Source organism: Archocentrus centrarchus, chromosome 16 (genome assembly GCF_007364275.1).
Source record: "Archocentrus centrarchus isolate MPI-CPG fArcCen1 chromosome 16, fArcCen1, whole genome shotgun sequence".
Lineage (NCBI taxonomy): Eukaryota > Metazoa > Chordata > Actinopteri > Cichliformes > Cichlidae > Archocentrus > Archocentrus centrarchus.
Genome location: NC_044361.1, coordinates 20388746 through 20411549, shown reverse-complemented (window position 1 = coordinate 20411549; position 22804 = coordinate 20388746).

The following is a 22804-nucleotide window of genomic DNA, read 5'->3' as shown; positions in this document are numbered from 1 at the left end:
CACCCACATCAAGCATGTTCGTGAGGTTCTTCTTAGGCTTCTGCAGAACAATCTATTTGTTAAGGCCGAGAAATGTGCTTTTCATCAGTCATCTGTATCCTTTTTGGGTTCTATCATTGCTCCTGGCAGGATTTCCATGGATCCATCTAAGGTGGCAGCCGTCTTGGAGTGGCCCGAACCATCCAGTTTGAAGGAGCTTCAACGGTTCCTTGGGTTTGCCAACTTTTATCGTCGTTTTATCAGGGGTTACAGCTCTGTGGCTGCCCCTCTTCATCAACTCACTTCAACCAAGACTCAGTTCAAGTGGTCGCCTGAGGCGAGGCATGCTTTTGGTAAGCTGAAACGTCTTTTCACTTCAGCTCCCATTCTGCATTTTCCTGATTCGTCTAACCCTTTTGTGGTGGAGGTTGATGCCTCAGACACTGGGGTAGGGGCAGTTCTATCTCAACGCTTTGCAGATGATGCCAGGTTACATCCTTGTGCCTTTTTTTCTCGCCGGCTCTCTGACTCCGAGAGGAATTACGACGTGGGAGACAGAGAGCTGTTAGCTATTAAACTAGCATTGGAGGAATGGAGGCACTGGCTGGAGGGGTCCACACTTCCTTTTACTGTGTGGACAGATCATAAGAACTTGGAATACCTCAAGTCTGCCAAGAGACTGAACCCACGACAGGCTAGATGGGCACTGTTTTTTAGCAGATTCGACTTCATTCTGGCCTATCGACCTGGCAGCAAGAACATCAAACCAGATGCCCTTTCAAGACTTCATCAGTCTTCTGCCTGTTCTTCAGATTCTGTTGACCATGACTACATCCTTCCCTCCAAGACCAGGTTAGCTATAACCAGAATAGAGACCTTGCTCAAGAAGAGTCATCTTAAACAACCACCGCCAGCACAATGCCCTAAGGGTCTTCTGTTTGTCCCTGAAGAAATGGTATCTAAGGTCCTTCAGTTCTGTCATGGCTCTAAACTTTTCTGTCATCCAGGTATAACAAAGACGCTAGCAGTGGTCCAGTCAGGGTTCTGGTGGCCCACTCTGAGAAAGGACACACGAGAGTTTGTGTCAGCATGTGTCACCTGCTCCAGAGTAAAACCCTCCAGACGCTCCCCAGCCGGTCTACTGAGGCCTCTGCCGATTCCTCATCGACCGTGGTCCCACATTTCGATGGATTTTGTCACCGGACTACCTCCCTCTCAAGGTAACACGGTACTCCTCACTGTGGTTGACAGGTTCTCCAAGATGACCCACCTCATTCCGTTACACAAGTTACCATCAGCACCTGATCTCGCTAATTTGATGGCTCGAGAGGTGTTCAGACTTCATGGCATTCCCCGCAACATCGTGTCGGACAGAGGACCACAATTTATTTCCCGTTTTTGGGGTGAGTTTTGCACCCTTCTTGGTATTGATGTCAGTCTCTCTTCAGGTTTTCACCCTCAGACTGATGGCCAGACAGAGAGGATGAATCAGGAGATTCACACACATACACACACACACACACACACACACACACACACACACACACATAACACACACACACATACATACATATATATATATACATACACAATAGATATATATATATATATATATATAATATATATATATACACACACATATACACATACATATATATATATATATAATATATACACACATAACACATACATACATATATATATATATATATACACACACATATACACATACAAATATATACACACATACATACATACATATATACACACATACATACATACATATACACACATACATACATACATATATACACACATACATATATACATATATACACAACATATAATATACACACATACACAATACATATATATACACACATAACCACACACATAACATACATATACATACACCAATACACACACCACATCACACATATACATACACACATACACACTACACCATACTACATACACACATACATATACATACACACATACACATACACACATACACATACATACATACACACATACATATACATACATACACACACACATACATATACATACATACACAGCTCAAAAAAATAAAGGGAAAACTCAAATAACACATCCTAGATCTGAATGAATGAAATATTCTCATTGAATACTTTGTTCTGTACAAAGTTGAATGTGCTGACAACAAAATCACACAAAAATCATCAATGGAAATCAAATTTGTTAACTAATGGAGGTCTGGATTTGGAGTCACACACAAAATTATAGTGGAAAAACACACTACAGGCTGATCCAACTTTGAAGTAATGTCCTTAAAACAAGTCAAAATGAGGCTCTGTATTGTATGTGGCCTCCACGTGCTTGTATGACCTCCCTACAATGCCTGGGCATGCTCCTGATGAGGTGGCGGATGGTCTCCTGAGGGATCTCCTCCCAGACCTGGACTAAAGCATCCGCCAACTCCTGGACAATCTGTGGTGCAACGTGACGTTGGTGGATGGAGCAGGACATGATGTCCCAGATGTGCTCAAACGGATTCAGGTCTCGGGAACGGGCGGGCCAGTCCATAGTTTCAATGCCTTCATCTTGCAGGAACTGCTGACACACTCAAGCCACATGAGGTCTAGCATTATCCTGCATTAGGAGGAACCCAGGGCCAACCGCACCAGTATATGGTCTCACAGGATCTCATCTCGGTACCTAATGGCAGTCATGCTACCTCTGGTGAGCACATGGAGGGCTGTGCGGCCCTCCAAAGAAATGCCACCCCACACCATTACTGACCCACTGTCAAACCAGTCATGCTGAAGGATGTTGCAGGCAGCAGATCGCTCTCCACGGCATCTCCAGACTCTGTCACGTCTGTCACGTGTGCTCAGTGTGAACCTGCTTTCATCTGTGAAGAGCACAGGGCGCCAGTGGCAAATTTGCCAATCCTGGTGTTCTCTGGCAAATGGCAAGCATCCTGCACGGTGTTGGGCTGTGAGCACAACCCCCATCTGTGGACGTCGGGCCCTCATACCATCCTTATGGAGTCGGCTTCTAACCGTTTGTGCAGACACTTGCACATTTGTGGCCTGCTGGAGGTCATTTTGCAGGGCTCTGGCAGTGCTATTCCTGTTCCTCCTTGCACAAAGGCGGAGGTAACGGTCCTGCTGCTGGGTTGTTGCCCTCCTATGGCCTCCTCCACGTCTCCTGGTGTGCTGGCCTGTTTCCTGGTAGCGCCTCTAACCTCTGGACACTACGCTGACAGACACAGCAAACCTTCTTTCCACAGCTCGCATTGATGTGCCATCCTGGATGAGCTGCACTACCTGAGCCACTTGTGTGGGTTGTAGAGTCTGTCTCATGCTACCACGAGTGTGAACGCACCACCAACATTCAAAAGTGACCAAAACATCAGCCAGAAAGCATAGGCACTGAGAAGTGGTCTGTGGTCCCCACCTGCAGAACCACTCCTTTATTGAGTGTGTCTTGCTAATTGCCAATAATTTCCACCTGTTGTCTATTCCATTTGCACAACAGCATGTGAAATTGATTGTCAATCAGTGTTGCTATCTAAGTGGACAGTTTGATTTCACAGAAGTTTGATTTACTTGGAGTTATATTGTGTTGTTTAAGTTTTCCCTTTGTTTTTTCTAGCAGTGTATTTAGGTGGGTCTTTTTGTTGTTATTGTTGTTGCTATATTCACAGATTGCACAACTTAAGCATATCTCTTTATAAATGGTGTTCATTTGCTTTGTCTTTTTCTATAAATGTCAAATAGTGTGTAGATTTTTTTACTCACCATTTTTTAACTCCCACTCCAGCAGCTGTCAAAATAATCAGCAAAATCACACCCGCTCCAGAGATTATGAAAATAATTTGCAATTTGTCTGTCCAAAAAGAAAACACACTCATTGTTTTTGCAATGTAAAAAAAATTATTAATTAAATTAGTCTTATTGATCTTGAAAGTCATTTCTTACCATTAACAGGTAAAGAGAGTGTGAGGTTAGCATTTCCCAGTGTGTTGTTTGACAGGCAGTGAACGAGCTTGAAGGACCCAAAGTCTGTCTGCAGAGTCCCAGTGATAACAGAGCCATGTTTTTCTACTTTGGTGCTTTGCAGGACTCTGTCAGCAAGAACAAAGTGAACCATGCTGGGAGGCTTTGACACTACGATGCACTCACACTTTATAATAGAGCACTTAGAGGACGTCTTAATGTCAGGGGCATCTGTAGCGACAGCAAATATAATTAGGAAATAGTTGTGCATTTATTGTATATGTTTGAATGAAAAGAAAAATCTGTTATCTTGTTGGATTCCTTCTATTAACTCTGTGTGGTTTGGACAGTGATGTGGGGTGGTAGTGCTGACTGTGTGCGTGCGTTGGTGTGTGTATTGGGGCTAGATTCATCTGAATTTACTATTGTGCACTGTATTTTAGTAATCATTTTTATCACTCATATTTTTATTATTTTATTATTTATTGTCTGAGGCACCTAAAAAGGAATGCATTTTAAATTTCGTTGTGCAACTTCTGTGTACAATGACAATAAAGATTCTGATTCTGATTCTGATTCTGAGCTGCACGAGGCTTAATCTGGCTCGTCCTTGCTTGTTGATAGCAGTGCAGTACAGGGCCTCTACTGAGTGTCTGGAGACATTTGACATTGTGTAGGTTTGTCCCTTATACAGCAGAGCACCAGATTCACTGTGCCACTCATAGCTGCTGACAGGGTTAGCATCACTGGAGCACTTCAGGTTTACAGTTTCTCCCTCATTTACATCTGACTGGTATTCAACCTTCATAATTCACTGGAGCATCTGCACAGACACATTTTGCACTATGAGGTCAAAGCTGAGTTTTATTCAATATTTTGACATGATGGTGTTACTACAGGAAAAGTCAGGGAGTTGCCAAAGTCAGCAAGATTCTGGAGACCATGAATGTTCTGACAGAATATCAAAGCAGTCCTTCCAACAGTTCAGTTGATGATGCACTGACAGACCACTAGGCTGACATCACTGTTGACTAAGTAATGATATAGAAAAAATGAATTCATAATCAATTTGATTAATTAATTTACTAATACTGTGTAAAACATTTAAAAATGTTTTGGGTGATAAACAGAATCAGACAAAATTTGTGCCTCTTTGTGTCACATTCAGCTCATTCAGTGTAAATTTCAGACAACTCAATCCTGACTGTGGTGATAATGTGGACGAGTCATGATGACTGTGAATCCTGTAACAGTGACTGAAACTATTCCTTCAGTAGCTGCAATATTAGACTATAATAAATATATTTTATGGGTAACAGACATTTGGTGCTGAAACTAAATCTGGCGTCCCACACGAAACTGTCCAATTTTATCACTGTTTCTGCTCAAGTTTAATTTTCATTCTATTCTATTGTTTGTGCTTTCTTGTCCCAATAAAAATGCTTTGTCTGTCTTAAACTGTAACTAACATTGTGTCCCATCATTGGAAAAATGCTTAAAAAAGGACAATGTTTACAATGTGTGATTTTCTTTTTTGTCAACATGTATATACACTTGAACACTTACATTTTACTTTAGGGGCCTGGGATGTTTCCTGGTGTTTTCCCCCATGGTATGTTACTCTGCATTGTAAAGGTTTGTTGTGATCAGTGCGGTTTGGGTGAAAGGTTAAAGTAGATGTTGCCTTCCACTGGCCATCAGCAAGCTCCTGTGCTTGAAAACGCTGCTCTCCAAAGTGACTCCAGAGAAAAGCAGGTGGATCTGTGGGGCAGGAGTGAGACACAGAGCAGGATGCAGACACAGTTTGACCCTCCTTTACCTCCTCTTGCACAGAGAGGTTGATGGGGCTTGGATCACCTGTGTTAACAAGAACAATCATGACTATAATAAATCTACTATAATGCAACACGGGGAGTACTTAGCATACTGGACACGTGATGTTATGTTTTATCTAACTTTGAATCATAGCCTTGGACTTTTAATGTTTGTTGATAACTTTGTGGATAAAATTGAAATAAAATTTAGAAAATCAAACCTTGAGTCTACCGAGGATACCAACACACATATCAGATGTATTACTAAAATTAATTACAAGAAACTGGGGGAGGGTTTGGGTATGAAGAAATGTATATCCTGTTTTGTTTGAGCTGTTGTCCACAAAGTAGAAAAAAATGGTTTAAAAATATAACAGGACAACGGTGGAGAGGTTAATTTGATATAATTTTATTTTTTGATGTCTGCACATTTCCTAATCAAATTGTAATTTGCAACCTGTTGTCCAAAATTTTGGTTTTCAATCTGATTTCAAGCTTCACGATAAAGCAAAAATGAACTTGTTAAACTGGGTGGCAACAACATTCATCTGCTTAAAGAAAAAAAAAAAGGTAATTTAAGCACTAATGAGGTACATGAAAATACAAATAAGAAACATCCTAACCAGTAAAATTAAAACCAGTCTTTCGAGGTTATCATTAGTCTAAAACAAAACATGAGAAGTAAGCTATAGAAACCAATAGTGCTTTTTAAAATTGATAATAAACTGGTGTTATAGGCTTTGCTGGTTTGCATAAATTCATTATTACATCTTAGGTTTGAATGAGTCACTTAACAACATAAAAGGCAATTGAATTAATGTCAGAGGTTTGAAAGCACTGCATCCTGACCCCACACTTGTCACTTGTCTGTTATTAGTACAATGAATGGGGTTTGACCCGATGTACAAAGAGCTGAAAATGTTCTGAAATGCAGAATATTAAACAATAAATATCACAGCAACAACACAGGAGCTGAGGAAAGAATTATAGGTGTGACCCATAAAGTGTGATTTTATTCTTCCCAATATTGACTTACATTTTACTTACCAGGCGTGGAAATAGAGACTTTCTTATTGAAGAAGGAATATTTGTTATGACCTCCAAGTTCAATCCTGAAATAAAAAGGCCCTCCATCACTTTGTTGAAGATTTTCAATCATCAGAGAACAGCTCTTCTTTCCGATGTCTCCCAACAGCTTTGTCCGACTCCTGTAGCGCTCCAGAGTTTCAGACTGAATGGAATGGCAAATGACTTGATCGCCCTTAATAGTCTTCCAAATTCCTGTGAATTTACTGACCCTCACATGTGGATCGCTGTAGGAGCATGGGATCACCACGCATGAGCCAAGGAGACCTTTGACTGAGGACGGGACATCAACAGTCCAAGATGATGCTTCTGTTTGAGTAACTGTAATAAATTGCACAAAATGTGATGAAATGAAACACAGAAACAGGACAACAACTGAGAGAAGCAAAGTGCACATGCACAACGTGCAACAACATAAAAAACATTTCCCTGAAAATTTCCTGGAGAAAAGACAAACAACAGAGTTTTCAGTCCAAGAGCTTGTGAGAATGAGAAATTAGAGCTAAATATACATATCATACCTGTGAAGCAAATGCATATGAAAAACAAAAGGGACTGTAATGTATTCATCTCTTCTTCTCATTGCCACATCTAAATACATATAAATATATATGTGTGTTTGTGGTTGCTTTTATTTCCACGCGGGGAGAAGTGACGTGTAGTTTCCATTCTGCTTTTAGTCTCAGTGTTATTTTTCATGCTCTAGAATATTGAATGCCATCTTATTAATCAACATTTATCATAATTAAAAACAAAAAAACAAAAACAAAACAAAACTGATTGCCATGATAAAATGAATCTAATTTGATAGATTTGATGGTTTGAGCATGGTGGCCACGATGGTAGTTTTATCAAAAGGGTTTTAATAGAATAACAGAAGAACTGTTCAGAAATTAGCAAAAAGATAATAATATTAGACAATAAATACTTTTTTTCAATGTTTAGGAAATTGTTTTGTTATAGCTGTTCAAATCAATGGGGCCTCTTAATCCCAATGACATGAAAGAAAAAAATAGAATAGTCATGCTCTAATTTATGAGTGGGTTTATTAATGTACTATATAAAAGTGATATTTCTTCATTATAGACAGTTTTGGTGATAGTTTCTTATGTGAATGTGTTTGTTTTGTCAGCTGACCAAAGGAAACTCAAAAAAGACTCACTACCACAAACCAAGAGGCTGACACAGTAGAAAATGGGAGGTTGAATGTCTTTGTTTAGCATCAGGCTGACATTTTAGTGACAAACTCTTATGATAACTCTTATGAAAGTTCTGGTACAACATGTAGGGGCATCAATAAATAAAGTTCTGGAATAATGGTGCTGTGGAGGTGAAGAGAGTGTCAGAGAGGACCGCTAGCTCGAAGCTAACAGAAATATTTTTAGCTTTCAGCTTTCATTTTTCTGCTGCCACTGGTATTTAATTCACAGAAATTTCATTGTGACTTGAGGGAAAAGTTGATGTATTCTTGTTATTCAATCCTGTTTGACCCCCTGTGTTTTCAGTTTCGGCCTGTTCTGTGATTGAGTTTGACAGCCTCGTGTAAAGCTGTCGCTCCTCTGTAAAGATCCTGAAAAAGACCAAAGCAAAAAAAAAAAAAAGCAAAAATAAAAAAAAAAACACAAGCAAAAAACACCTACACATCTGTGGATATCTCATGCCCCTATGGAAGAAAATGGATGGATGTCTGTGGATAGCTTAATTGTTGTGTAAGATTCACTTCTAAACTCTCTGGCTGTGGCAGGGCTGTTTCTAGCTTTTTGGGGGTCCCGTGCAAGATTCTGTTTGGGAGCCCCTGTTTTGTAAAATGAACATATAGGAGGAGGTTAAACTCTTTAAGATAATCTGTGGCAATATATCAAACTGTTACCTTTATAAAGAACATGGGCTAGATTTATGAATCTAAAATTCAAATCATCAATCTCATGTTGATCCAAGCAATTTAGAAATTTATGAAAGAAAAGGAAGCTTTCGCTGCTTCTTTGTCATGCAGGGGGTACCTCTGCATATGGAGTTTGCGGATGACACAGTCACTTTGATATTGTCATGAGATATCAAAGGGGTGCAGGTGGAATCAATCAATCACAGGAAAATACAGTCGTTGTTGTAAAAGTATTTGAAATATTGATTAAAATAACCAAAATAAATCATTTTATCAGTTTATGAATTATTTTAAAATTGGTGTTTATTTCACTTTTATTTTGTAATGATAAGGCCATTCGGTTTCAAGAAATGTCCAAAGTTACTGGCATGAAGCTCTGCAGAAGGAAAGAAAGTTTACTACATTGTGGCCCTTAAGCACACCATTTGCACTTGATGTTCAACAGAGATCTGAATGAATCATTTTGAAACTGAAACTACATTCCTAATATCTCTATGGACCCTTTCCTCTGTTTTAAGGAGAATAAAACACCCCTTTCTCTTAGTGAAATTATTTTTTATAAGTTTCATTACAGCATCAAAAAAAGGGGCACAGAACAATTTTATATGGTTTACTCTAATATCTGTCTGAAGTAAAAATTTTCACATTACAACTTGTCAGGACTCGAGGAGGAAGAGGACACACAAGCGGTGGCTGATGAAAGCAAGGTGCAAGTTTATTTACAGTGATCGATAAAGGTGCAAAGACAAGGGGGTCCAGGGAGGCGAGGGGGGAGGCGGCTGAAGCGGGTCGAGAGGCTGAAGGAATTCCCAGGTGGTGAGGGGCCAGCTGTGGTACGGCGTGGAGCGGCGGGTTGACGAAAAGCCGGGGTTCCGAAAGGACGAGCAGGAACTGACACGGGGATCTGAAAAAGGAGCGAACACGAAGAGCAGGTAAGTAATATACATCCACGAAAGCGAGAGTCACACAAGAGAGCCGGTACTAACTGAGAAGTAGTCAATGATCCAGCGAAGAGTGATGGTCTGCTGGCAGCTTAAAAAGACCCTGCCTGATGGCTTGATCCGTAGCAGGTGTGGTGATCTCCGCCCTAGGGAGGCGGAGACACCGGAACCTCCGCTGTGGCCCGCAGGACAAACACACATGTATACAGACACACACACACGCAGACCCTCCCCCTAGGTTATGACACAACTGAACAGAAGTAGATGTAACTGCCATAAAAAGGGAAAATACAGTGAGCTGTGTTTGCAGGACTTTCGTGTGTCATTTAAATTTTGTCTTTAACACATCCCCCTTTTGATATTTTAAGATAGAAAACTGTTCTGTATTTTTTTTCTATGAATGCATAAAGAGAAAATCATGTGAAGAGAAGACACTGAAACACAAAATCTTATTCAAGGAGTTAAAAGTGATTTTGTTAATGATCAACTAAATAAAGTTAAATAAAATGAAATGGGAAAAAACCTTTAGAAAATTTTCAACACAACACGAGCAGCTGAAGGTGTCAGAGGTTCCTCCTGTCTCCCACCCTGTTCTGCTCAGCTTTACTTTTCTAATCATCAGCTGATTATAAAATGATATTTGTCAATTATAGTTTTTGTGGTGGATTTGTCAGGTGCACAACCTGCATGTGAGTGTTTGTTTTGTTGACTAATGAGAGAAAACTTAAAAAAAAAAAAAAAATAAAAAAAAAAAAAAAAAAAGCTTGTCAGTGTATCATGAGAGTTTGAATCCAGTAAGTACCAGTAAATGAATTTGAATTTATGTGTTTAGCAAGCATGCTTACATTTTAGTTGGACCTTATGTTGTATGCGGCTATTGTGCAGAGCCATCTCCACAGGATTTCCTTTACTTAGTTGATGCCTGCATGAAGTCACATGACATGTTGTCATGCATGATTTCTGTTCACACACTCTAATCTAAAAAAAGACCCACTCAACCACGTCTTTCAAACTGGTCTCATTTCCTATTCACAAGTGGAGAGAGAAAACCACCCTTGAGGAGAGATTCTAAAAAGAAGCCTTCACACATTTGTACTAGCACCACAGGTGCTGTTTGCCGTTACCCCTTCATTCACCACAACTGCGTATCTTCCTGTTGAGTTATGTTGACTGAACAGTTCAGAGTGAATTCAGTCATTTGTGGATCCACTATCAAATCCACCCAATGAGCAAGCACTTGGCGACAGTGGGAAAGAAAAACCATTTTAACAAGAAGAAAAATCTAGCAGAACCAGGTTCAGGGAGGGGCAGCCATCTGCCATAACCAGTTGGGGGTGAGCGAAAGGAGACAGGAAAAAAGACACTGTGGAAGAGATTCAAAGATTAATAATAACTAATAAATAATTGCAGAGCAGTGTATAAATAGAGTGAAAAGAGGTAAATGAAAATGACAGTGCACAATGGGAACCCCCCAGCAGCCTCAGTCTATTGCAGCATAACTAAGGGAGGGTTCAGAGTCACCTGAACCAGCACTAACTATATGCTCAGTCAGAAAGGAAAATGTTAAACTCTTAAAAATAGAGAGGGTTTCTGTCTCCCGAATCCAAACTGGGAGCTGGTTTCACAGAACAGGGGCCTGAAAGTTGAAGACTCTGCCTCCCATTCCCAGGGGGCCTGATTATTCAAGGCCTTGTATGTAAGGTCAGTTTTGAGATTAAGTAATGTAGACTTTTACAGTATATAGCCTTACTGTGACCAGGCTCTTTTGAGGGTGACCTTTCTTCTAGATAATTTAGCTGTGTTATATTTTAGCTTGTGGGTTTTTCAAACTCTCTCCCTCTATGCTGATCAGCACTGTCTTTGGTTCTGGCTGAACTCACATAATCAAAAATGACACAAGATACACCATAGTGCCAAAAGTATTCACTCATCTGCCTTCACATGTATATGAACTTGAGTGACATCCCATTCTTAAGCCATAAGGTTTAATATGATATCGGCCCACCTTTTGTAGCTATAACAGCTTCAACTCTTCTCAACTTTACATTTGGCATTATGCAGTCAGACAAGTACCGTTTTCCTGGCAACTGCCACACACAGATTTTGCTGACTTCAACTGAGGCTATAGTCAGGCAGTGGAAGGAATACTTTGAAGACCTCTTTAATCCCACTGACATGGGTTTTGTAGTGGAAGCAGAGTCTGGGGATGTGGAGAATGACTTGCCCATCATTGGCGGTGAGGTCACTGAGGTGGTTAAACAACTCCTTGGTGGCAGGGCCCCTGGGGTGGATGTGCAGCCATTTGGGAGGGGCTCAAAGTAGAGCCGCTCCTCCACATCAAAAGGAGCCAGTTGAGGTGGTTTGAGCATCTGTCTAGGGCCCCGTTTACACAACGCTGTTTCAAAATGAAAACGGCGTCGTTTTGATGCGTTTCGCGCTTCTGTTTACACGACAACAGAGTGAAAATGATGTGTTTCGGAAACAGGGTCCAGAGTGGAGCGTTTCAGAAATGCACCGGCTTGCGTTCTCATGTAAACGCTTGAAACCAGCGTGATTTGAAAATGGGTGACTCACACATGCGCACTATGGTTGCGACAGCCACAGTTTTCCATGCAAGTGCAAATTGATAAACAGTACTCGTGGATTCACGAGTGCTTCTTCTGCTTTTCTTGTGTTCTTACCGTTTTGTAATTCAGTGTTGTGTGCAGTAGCGATCCAACACATCGTCAGTCCACACCAGTGTTGATTTCGTTGATGAAATATTTTCGTCATAGTTTCCGTTGACGAACATTTTTTTCATGACAATAACGATAATAAAAACTACCTAAAAGGATAAAAACAACGAAATTAAGTGACACTTTTGTCAACGAATGAAAACGAGACGAAAATGCTTGGCGGGGACGAAATCCAATCAGAACTGATTTAATTTTGTGACAGGGCGGGACAAGTTAGGAAAACATCCAATCAAACACACAGATGCACAAATTTGCTCTAAAACCGGGAAGACCAAACTAGCCTGTGAGTTTTCTTTACTTCCAATAGAACTAAGTTATGTAAACAATGTCAGCAGGGAGACAGAGAGAAGAGCTGATGTATGGACACTTTTGCCCTTTGATACTGTGCCAAACAAATTGATGTGTAACCCATGTGGGGCGACTATCTCGGGTAAAAACACGACAAATCTTAAACATCTGCAAACCAGTCACCCAGATCTCCATGCAAACGTAAGCATTTTAATGTCATGCAGGGTAAAGTGTTTTTCCCAGTTTAGCGTTTGTGTTTAGAGAAAATCTCCACACCGCGGTGGATTAGCCTTTCCTAATCTTAGTCCTGAACACTGCCCTGTACCTTTCAGAGCGTGTCCTGCTGTAAAACACTGGTATTATCTCAGTAAGGTGGTGTTAATGACCAGGTGTGTGGGAAGCAGGTGAAACGCTAATGTTAATATTATTAATAATATTCCATAACTTTTAATAAATGTTTAATTTTGTGTAAGTGTGTATAATGATTAATTTAAGGGAACTGAAGAAAAAGCATTTACATTTTGCACCCTTTATATTTTAGTCGACTAAATCGACTGTAGATTTAGTCGACTATATTCTTACGATAATTTCGTCAACTAAAACTAGAATAAAACTAAAACTATTCAGATGACAAAATTATGACTAAAACTAAATTACATTTTTGTCAAAAGACTATGACTAAAACTAAATCAAAATTTGCTATCAAAATTAACACTGGTCCACACAAAACCTCTCACATTGACCGTTTTGTAAGTAATGAACAATTTGCCTCGCTTTCTACTCTGTCCCTCCACGCATGTACGTCTTGTGCAACTAGCTTTGTAAAGAGAAACCCAACGCCAACTTGTGGCCTGGGATGGGAAATAAATCGTTTTCATCGTTTCACGTGTCCCCGTGTAAACGCAGATCGTTTTCTGAAACACTATCGTGTAAACGGAAGGCTGAAACGCATCAAAACGTCTAAACGGGGCCCAGCCCCGGAAAAGCAGAAGAAAATGGATGGATGGAAATTCACTTTTCATGGAACTGGAAACACTGAAAATGATGAAAGAACAGAATAAATTAGAAATTCACCATTTCTGGAGATTACGGGGTGGGTAGGTTCATCTATATCCATACCTATGTGCCATACATTTTCGGATATAAGACATGCAATTATTATCTTCATTCCGCCCGTTACCCAGTGTGAATGAAGACAAAGGCACAAATATGAGACGATGATAAAAGATTTCTAAATAGATTCACACAGTATAGCACATTTGTTTTAACAATAACAGAATAGTACAATGCTACGTTGCTTGTGACGATGGGGGATGCAAAAGGGGGGCTGTGACCGGTGCCAGCAGGGTACACGGCGAGTCATTGAACCGCAGAGCTTGCTCCGTTGTCCGGTCCCCCCACGAGTGGGCCACATGAGAGACTCTCAGCAGCGAAGGAGACGGGAGGACTGCACGCCCCGCGCAGCCAGTAACGATCCTTCCGCAGGTTCACCGACGGAAATTTCCTTACGACTTTTACTTCCTCTAGATCAGGGGTATTCAACTACATTTTTCTATGGGCCAAATTGTCATGAGGCTATTTGCCAGTGGGCCACACATTTCTCGGGACTCTTACTCTTGTGCATACTTATCGGTCCAGTTGTCTTTAAATTTTCTATTTTCTATTTTCGCTGTCCACCTTAGGTCTCTTCTCTTTTGAATGCAACATGTTTTCATCAGAAACTGCTGTCTGGCCTCCCGCCAACAGTGTAAATGGCAGTGCTGCATGTCATAAAATGCTGTTCTTGGTCTTCTTCTTCTTCTTGAGTTTAATGGCGGTTGGAAATCTGTGGTGCATTACTGCCACCACCTGTAAGGAGTGTGAACTACATGCCGTGCTTGCAGTTTAGTCACAGCTTCTTTTAAAATTTTTATTTAATAATAGAAGTAAATGGGCAGTGGGCCGGTCCAAAGTGACTGATGGGCCGGTTCTGGCCCTTGGGCCGCTAGTTGAATACCCCTGCTCTAGATCATGTATCAAACTCAAGGCCCATATAATTATATGCTGTCCGCAAGATAATTTCATATGGCTATTATAATTGGTGCTCCTACCACTCATACTACAAGTCCCACTATGCACTGCAACAGCTGCACCAAGACCTGTGCACTAACCTGCTTTCCCACGTTGGCAATTACACATTGATCCACAGTCAGCGGATAAAAACATCTATTGATCAGTGCTTTTTACAGTGATATTTAACCTAGCCTGACCCCCAAAAATGGCTAAACAAAAAGTGGCCTTTGAAAAGAAGGGATTTTCAAACCAGGTGGGAAGCAGAGGACCTGTTTGCTGACATCGGCGGTAAGCCTGTGTGTTTCTTTTCCCGCCTGCGATGTGCAGGGAAAAGAGTGGATTGATGGGACGGATGCAGGAGAAGATGCAGAGGGAGACCCGCACAGGTGAGCTGACAGTGCATCACCGCATCACACACCAGGAGATGCCACACAGGTTTAAATCACTGGCAGTTTCCGGACGTGCCTTATCATACAGGTGCGATGAGCTGTATGAGGAAATTTGTCAATAAAGTGGTAATTCATGGAAACTAAAAATAAAAGACTCATAAGAGCTTCAGGGTAAAAAGTGTTTGTGGCCTTTCTGTGCGACGTAACGTTTTTTTTTTTTTTCTTTTGTTTTTTTTTTTAAGCCTGTCATGTCTGGCAGTTTTCACAATCAGAATGATGATCCAAATACACTGGTGTACCAAACATATTTGCTTTTACAAGACCAGCTCTATAAGTTTTCTATATGCACTACTTCAATGGCAAAACAACGTTTCCACTGAAAACATTCCTGTCATGGTCCTGGGCCATGTCCCCAGCATTTTGTGTTTAGTTATTTTAGGTTCTGTTTACATTGAGCTTCTCTGTTATTTTCCCAGTTTGTTTTTGGTTTTGATTATTTATTTTAGTTTCCTGTCTTGTTATTAGTATTGTATACACTTTGATTTCCTGGTTCCCTTTGTTCCTGTCTCCCCTGCGTCTGTGTTCCTATGTCTGTTTTGTTTCTCATGTCTTTGTCCCTTGTCTCATATTTTGTTTCTCTTCCCAGTGTTTACCTAGTGTGGGGTTTAGGTTTTTGTCTTTGTCATGTTTAGGTTCCCTGTATGTGTCTAGTCTGCATGTACCCTGTTTGGTTAATTCCTGTTTTATTTTGACAGTCCTTTGTCCTGTGTGTTTGTGTTTAGTTTTGTTTCCCCTTGTCTCGTCTATGTAATTATGTTCAGCTGTGCTCCTCACCTGTGTTGCCAGCTGTTGTCACTCCCCTTATTAGCCTCTGTGTATATATTGTCTGTGTTTCCTCTCACTCCTTGTCATGTTGTCAATGATGTTTACCTGTTGTGTGTCACCCTGCCCTTTAGGTTTTGTATTTTGTACTGGCACATGTCCAGCCCCAGTATTATTGTGTTCAGTTCCTGTCACGTTCTCAGTAATTCACTTTAAGTTCAGTTCCGTCTGTGAGTCCTGCATTTTGGGGTCCAACCTTGCCTGCCTGCCATAGCTGACCATGGCATTTCTTGTGTACACAGGGCCTTAGGTGGAGTGAAACAAAATGTTTTTCTAGCGTCCAAAGCAGCAGCACTTTTTCTTGTAACCACCATTAAAACCTTTACTGGGAAAGAGTTGGAGGTCCTTCATCAATCACCCGATCAGCGAGTATCAACATGAAAAGAGAACTTTGTAGCTGCTCCATCTACTGCTGTTTGTTTCACACAGCGAAAAACTGCAGTAAAGCTATGGACATTAAAATATGCAGATGAACTGTTAATAAGATAAAAGTATTTCTTATCCAATTCCTCAATTAATTGATGGAATAATCGATAGAATACTCAATTATTAAAATAATCGATAGTTGCAGCCCTACATGTGGTTATAAGTTAAAATTTTGTTTTAGTACAACTTAACACACATTTGATAAAGTTTTGATAACACTTGATGCTGTTTCTGTTAACTCCCAGGTTTGGTTGCTTTTTTTTAGGACTGTAACTATCCAGAGTCAGGAGAAACCCACTGCTGCAAATCATCAGTGGAGATGGGAGAGAGGCCTTCCGCCCCTGATGACACACCAGGACAAATTCAGCAGTGTGTGAGGACAAGGAAGACAACAAGGAGCCAGCTGAGATATGGAGAGGAGAACAGGGAGAGAATAGACGAGCTATTCTTGCTTCTTGAGTGACTGGTAGACAAAGTTTAAATAGCTAGTTATCGATCCATAATCCATCTTTTAAGTTAATGTTAAAATAATTTTAGTTGGCAGCTCCATGATGATGGATATCACAGACACTCAGATTCATCTTATCACTATCAGTGATCATGCACCAGTGTCTATGTCTCTGACACAGAAAAGAGTCACACCACCAACCAGGAACTGGAGATTTAATACATCATTACTTAAAGAACAAGATTTTATTAATTATTTCAAAAAGGAGTGGTAAGCATATTTAGAATATAATGATCTTCCAGGAATATCACCATGTGTTCTTTGGGAAGCAGGAAAGGCAAAATAATATCTTACTGCTCGCATAAGTAAAATAAAGAAAACACACTTGTGTTAGAATTAGAACAGAAAATTAAATCTTTAGAAACTGCCTATGCTGCTTCACCACAAGAACATATAATTAACAACCTGAGGAAACTAAAACTGGATTTAAATGAAATAATTGATAAGAGGACACAATTTATGTTACAGAGGCTGCGTCTGGAAAACTTTGAGCATGGAAATAAATCTGGAAAATTCCTGGCCAACCAATTAAAATTAAATAAAGAAAAAACAGCCATTTATTCTATTAAAGACTCGACTGGTAATATTACTCATGACCCACAACAAATAAATAACTCTTTTAAAGACTTCTATGAAGCCTTATACTCATCACAGATTAATCCATCTGATGCTGAAATTGAAGAATATCTCAATAACATAAATCTACCTAAATTAAATGATGAACAGGCTGCGGCTCTTGATTCACCTTTCTCACCATCTGAATTTTACGAAGCAGTACAGCATCTCCCAAATAATAAAGCCCCAGGCCCAGATGGTTTTCCAGCAGAGTTTTAAAAAGAATTTTGGTCTGTTTTAGAACCCTCTTTTCTCAGAATGGTGGCTCAGATTCAGAGCAATCACATGGTTTCACCAAACATGAACTCCAAAAATATTATTGAGACAGTGTGTTATGTTTACAGACAGAACAAGAGGAAACTAGACTCGAGATGTGAGAAGGGAGTTTTTGTCGGCTATGACAAGAATAGTCCAGCTTACATGGTCTACTACCCTAACAGTGGGAAGGTACAGAAGCACAGACTGGTGAAGTTTGTTATCAAAACAACTGTAGAGAGAGAGACACAAACTCACATGATGCCAGGTGATGATGACGACGATGACTTTGAGGTACAAAACAGGACTAGCAAGACTAGAGAAAATACTGATGCTCAATGTCAGCTTCCAGTAACCATGCCTGAGGTGAACAACCAGTCACAAGAGTGTGAGACAAACCATGAGGCTGCACGTTACCCTTCCAGAGTGAGGAAGAAGCCAGAATATTTGAATGAATATGTAACTGGTGAGGACAGTGGTGATACCGGCGTTACCGCTGCCTGAGGGCTAAGACTGAAAGGTTGAAGAAGAGTTTTTACCCACAAGCCATCCGTCTGCTCAACTCTGAGCCCTAACTGGACCATTATTGCACAATGTAAATATTATAATTTATAATCTATAATTCCACGTAAAAGTGTGTATAGTGTATAGTATATAGAGTATAGTGTATAGTGTGAATTACTTTTTTTATTTTTATTCTTCTTATTTATATGTGTGTGTATATATGGTTACAGGTACAAAATATATTTCACTGTGCATTGTACTGTGTATAACTGTGCATGTGACAAATAAACACTATCTTAATCTTAATCTTAATCTTAATCAAGTGTTGACTAACATGGATTATTGTTACAGAGTTATGTGTAACATACCCCTAACATTCAGAGAAGCAGTAACGTCATCTGACCCTCAGAAATGGGTAGGTGCAATGGATGAAGAAATGGAGTCACTGAAAGAAAATGACACATTTACCTTAACCACCTTGCCAGAGGGTAAGAAAACAGTGGGGGGTAGATGGGTATATGCAATCAAAAACAATGTAGATGGAACTGAAAAATACAAGGCACGATACGTAGCCAAAGGATACAGTCAGAAGATGGGTGTAGATTATGAGGAAACATTTTCTCCTACTGCTAACCTGACCAGTATCAGAGTGTTGATGCAAAAGGCAGCGCAAGAAAACATGATTTTACATCAGATGGATGTTAAAACTGCCTACCTACATGCACCGGTAGATTATGAGATATACATGGAACAGCCAGAGGGTTATGAGGTGGAATCCGACACAGATAAAAGATTGGTGTGCAAGTTGAAAAAGTCACTGTATGGGCTAAAGCAATAAGGCAGAAATTGGAATAGGATGTTACATGAATATTTGAGTGAAAACAACTTTGTGCAGAATCCTGCTGACTATTGTGTTTACACAAGGGTGACAGAAAATGAGAAAGTGATCTTGATAATATGGGTAGATGACCTGCTTATCGCAGCCAGTGATGTGAAAGCATTGACTATTGTGAAAGAAATGCTCACAGCAAGATTCAAAATGAAAGATTTTGGTAAACTGAAACATTTCATTGGTATAGATTTTGACCAGAGTGGTGACTGTGTAAGAATGTCACAGAAAAAATATGTTGAAAGAATACTTACAAGGTTTGATATGCAAGATTGTAAAGCCAGAGTGACACCCTGTGAACAGAAAGTAAGCTACACGGATGGTGCAGAAATGATGGACAATATCAGGAAATATAGAGAGGCAGTGGGTAGCCTGCTTTATTTGGCTACATGCACAAGACCAGATTTGAGTTTTGTAGTAAGCAAACTGTCACAGTATTTCACTGAGCCAACTGAGGAACAATGGACTACAGTAAAACATGTACTGAGATACCTAAAGGGGACATCTGAGAAAGAACTGTGTTACAGAAAATGTGATGAGAAACTGAAGGTCCAAGCATACAGTGATGCAGATTGGGCAGCAGATCTAACTGACAGACGGAGCACAACTGGATATTGTGTAAGTCTGAATGAGAATGGTCCTTTGATCTCATGGAAAACCAAAAAGCAACCCGCTGTTGCTTTATCTACCTGTGAAGCTGAGTACATGGCATTAGCTGCAACTGTGCAAGAGTGTCTGTACCTGCTGCAACTATTAGAAGGTATCGATGGACAGCAATATGCACCGTCTAAGGTTTATGAAGATAACCAAGGTGCGATAGCATTGGCAAAGAATCCTGTTACCAGACAGAGATGTAAGCACGTTGATATAAAGTATCACTTTGTAAGGTCAACTGTGAATGAGGGAAAAATTATTTTGAGTTATTGTCCAACAGATGAGATGGTAGCAGATGTGATGACAAAACCTGCCACAAAAGTTAAGCTGGTTAAGTTTGAAAGGTTTATTTTTGGAGGCTGATTGTGTATCAGTGTATACAGTGTAAGGAAAGAAACCTCATGTTTTTGTTATTTGAAAGAATGACAATGTGAGAGCAAGTGGGGGTGTTGGCAGATATGCTCTCAATTGTGCAAAAGACATGTTTGTTTCCTGTTGTCTACAGACAAATTATTTGTGTTAAATATTAATGTGGCAGAGGACGCCCACAGCCAATGAGGCGTGTTGTTTTTGACATGTGGTATACACTGGTGGGCGTGAATAAAGTTTTTTTTTTCCTCTCGCGGGAAGTTGGTTCAAGTCTGGGAAAACTGATGGCTGGTGTGTTTTTATTCCTCCGTAATGATCGTCGGTAAAGTCTAGGCTTCCATGCCAGGATCTCTGCGCATCTTGTCTCTGCTAACAACTTCCAAACTTTTATCACTATTTCTTAGCCAATAGATTTCAGTATATTTCAAGGTGGATCAAATCTAGCCCCTTAGACAGCCCATGGCTGGATTTAGAACAAACACTGTGGAAAAGTCAAAATCTATGACTTACCTTTCATTGGCCCCAGTATTAAACATCATAGCTGCTTTAAAAATCTTAACATAAACACCTCTCTGACAGCCTGGTGGGAATTTTTAAAGATAACAAAGTCTTCACTTATCCCATGTAAACTGACACCCATTTGGAACAATCCAGATATATGTCAGAAAAAGACAGTACTGAATTTTTCAGCATGACAAGAGAAAGGAATAAAGAATCTAGAACATGTCATTCAAGATTGAACCTTTATTTCATTTGAAGAACTTGTTACAAAATATGGAATTGTCAAAAACAAATTTCTCGAATATCAACAATTGAGGTCCATCATACAGGCAAGGTTTAATTTCAATGATCTGAAATTAGAAATCCCTGTATTGGTAACAGAATTTCTAAATCTCTATACCCCTAAATTGTTATCAAAAATATCTAAGTTATTATTAAAAATTAATGATTCAATTTCCCTCCCTACTGCAAAATGGGAGCGAGATCTTTCCATCAACCCAGATGAAAACTTTTGGATACAGATATGTTTAAACACTTTCAAAATGACTAAAAGTCTAAATCTACAACTCATACAATACAAAACTCTCCATAGAATCAGTGGCGGTCCTAGCCTGTTTGGCGCCCTGGGCGAGCATCCCTGCCGGCGCCCTCCCACCCCCACCCCAACCCCCCATAGCAATCGCGCAGCAGCGCCTACCGCACTACTCCACTTGGGGGGTAATGAGCACCTGCTGTGTGGTGCATGTAGCTTTCTGCCATGGTCTGACAGACAGCTTTTAACTGAAGGTCTCCCCACCATCACAGGCACACTCAGAATTTCTTTTAAATTTTTTAAAAATTTAAAAAAAAAAAAAAAAAAAAAAAAGAATTTTTTAAATTTTATTTGAAAAAAACATGGAAGAAACTGAAATATTACACAGCTTCTGCTTACCTTCATCTTTGCTTATTTCTCCTGTTGTTCTTTTCTCTTTTTCCTAAACTGCACAGCTGATGGCTTTGACCTTTTCCTTTCCATCTGCCGTAATTTGCACTGAAGCTGAATAGGTTATCACCACCGCCCATCCACAGGGTTGTCAGATCTGACTGACAGTTGCCAGCCCAACACAACAAAACCTCCATTGAAACTCATGTTAATAGCACCAGGTGTGATATATATTTAACTAGAAGCACTCAGAGAGCGCAAACCTCCGCCAAGGCCATAGGGTCACTGACGCTGTAATACGTGTATCTAAATACTTTGAAATACTCTTTCATCTTTCCCAGACAACAATAACCCCCTATCCCGCAATAGTGTGTTACCTCGACCAGATCACGGCTCCTAACCGTAGTAGGGAGACCTCTGGTCTCTACTTCGCTTGGCTCGTGGCTGGTAACTAACTTGCTCATCCATGTGGGTCACCTTTAGCAAGGCGGAGAAATGCAGCAAGTCGAAGGATTTTAGCAACAGAACTTTTATTCCTTTTTCCACCGCCACCGAACACACTTTTTCCCTCGCGCTCGTCTCCCACGCTAGCCCGCATACACACACACGGGGCAGAGAAAAGTGGGTGGTGTCTCTTAAAGGGGAAGGCTCTGCCTGTATCCCGCAATACTGAGAATCCTTAAAAAAATTCCTGGATCCAGATCGTGATTTGGATCGCCACCAAAATTTAATCACTTCTTCCTCTTGTCATTTCCAACCGCTCCACAAAATTTCAGTGACATCCGTTCATAACTTTTGGAGTAATTCTGCTGACAAACAGACAGACAAACAGACAAACAAACAACGCAACCGAAAACATAACCTCCTTGGCGGAGGTAAATATACAGAGCTTTGGGTGAGTTGCCTTTATTTATAATTCAGCAGTTACTGTTGGCTGTAACCAGGCCAAAACTGTACAGGCATGAATGAATGAACCCGGCTGACTGTCTCACTCTCACGCCATCACTGCTTCACTTGACTCGCACCCCAGGCTGAGAGGAGAAGGGGGCGGGGCAGCGCTGTGTGTGTGTGTGTGACGATCTAGTGAAGCAGTGACAGCGAGACAGAGAATCCCCGCCTGCCCCTTT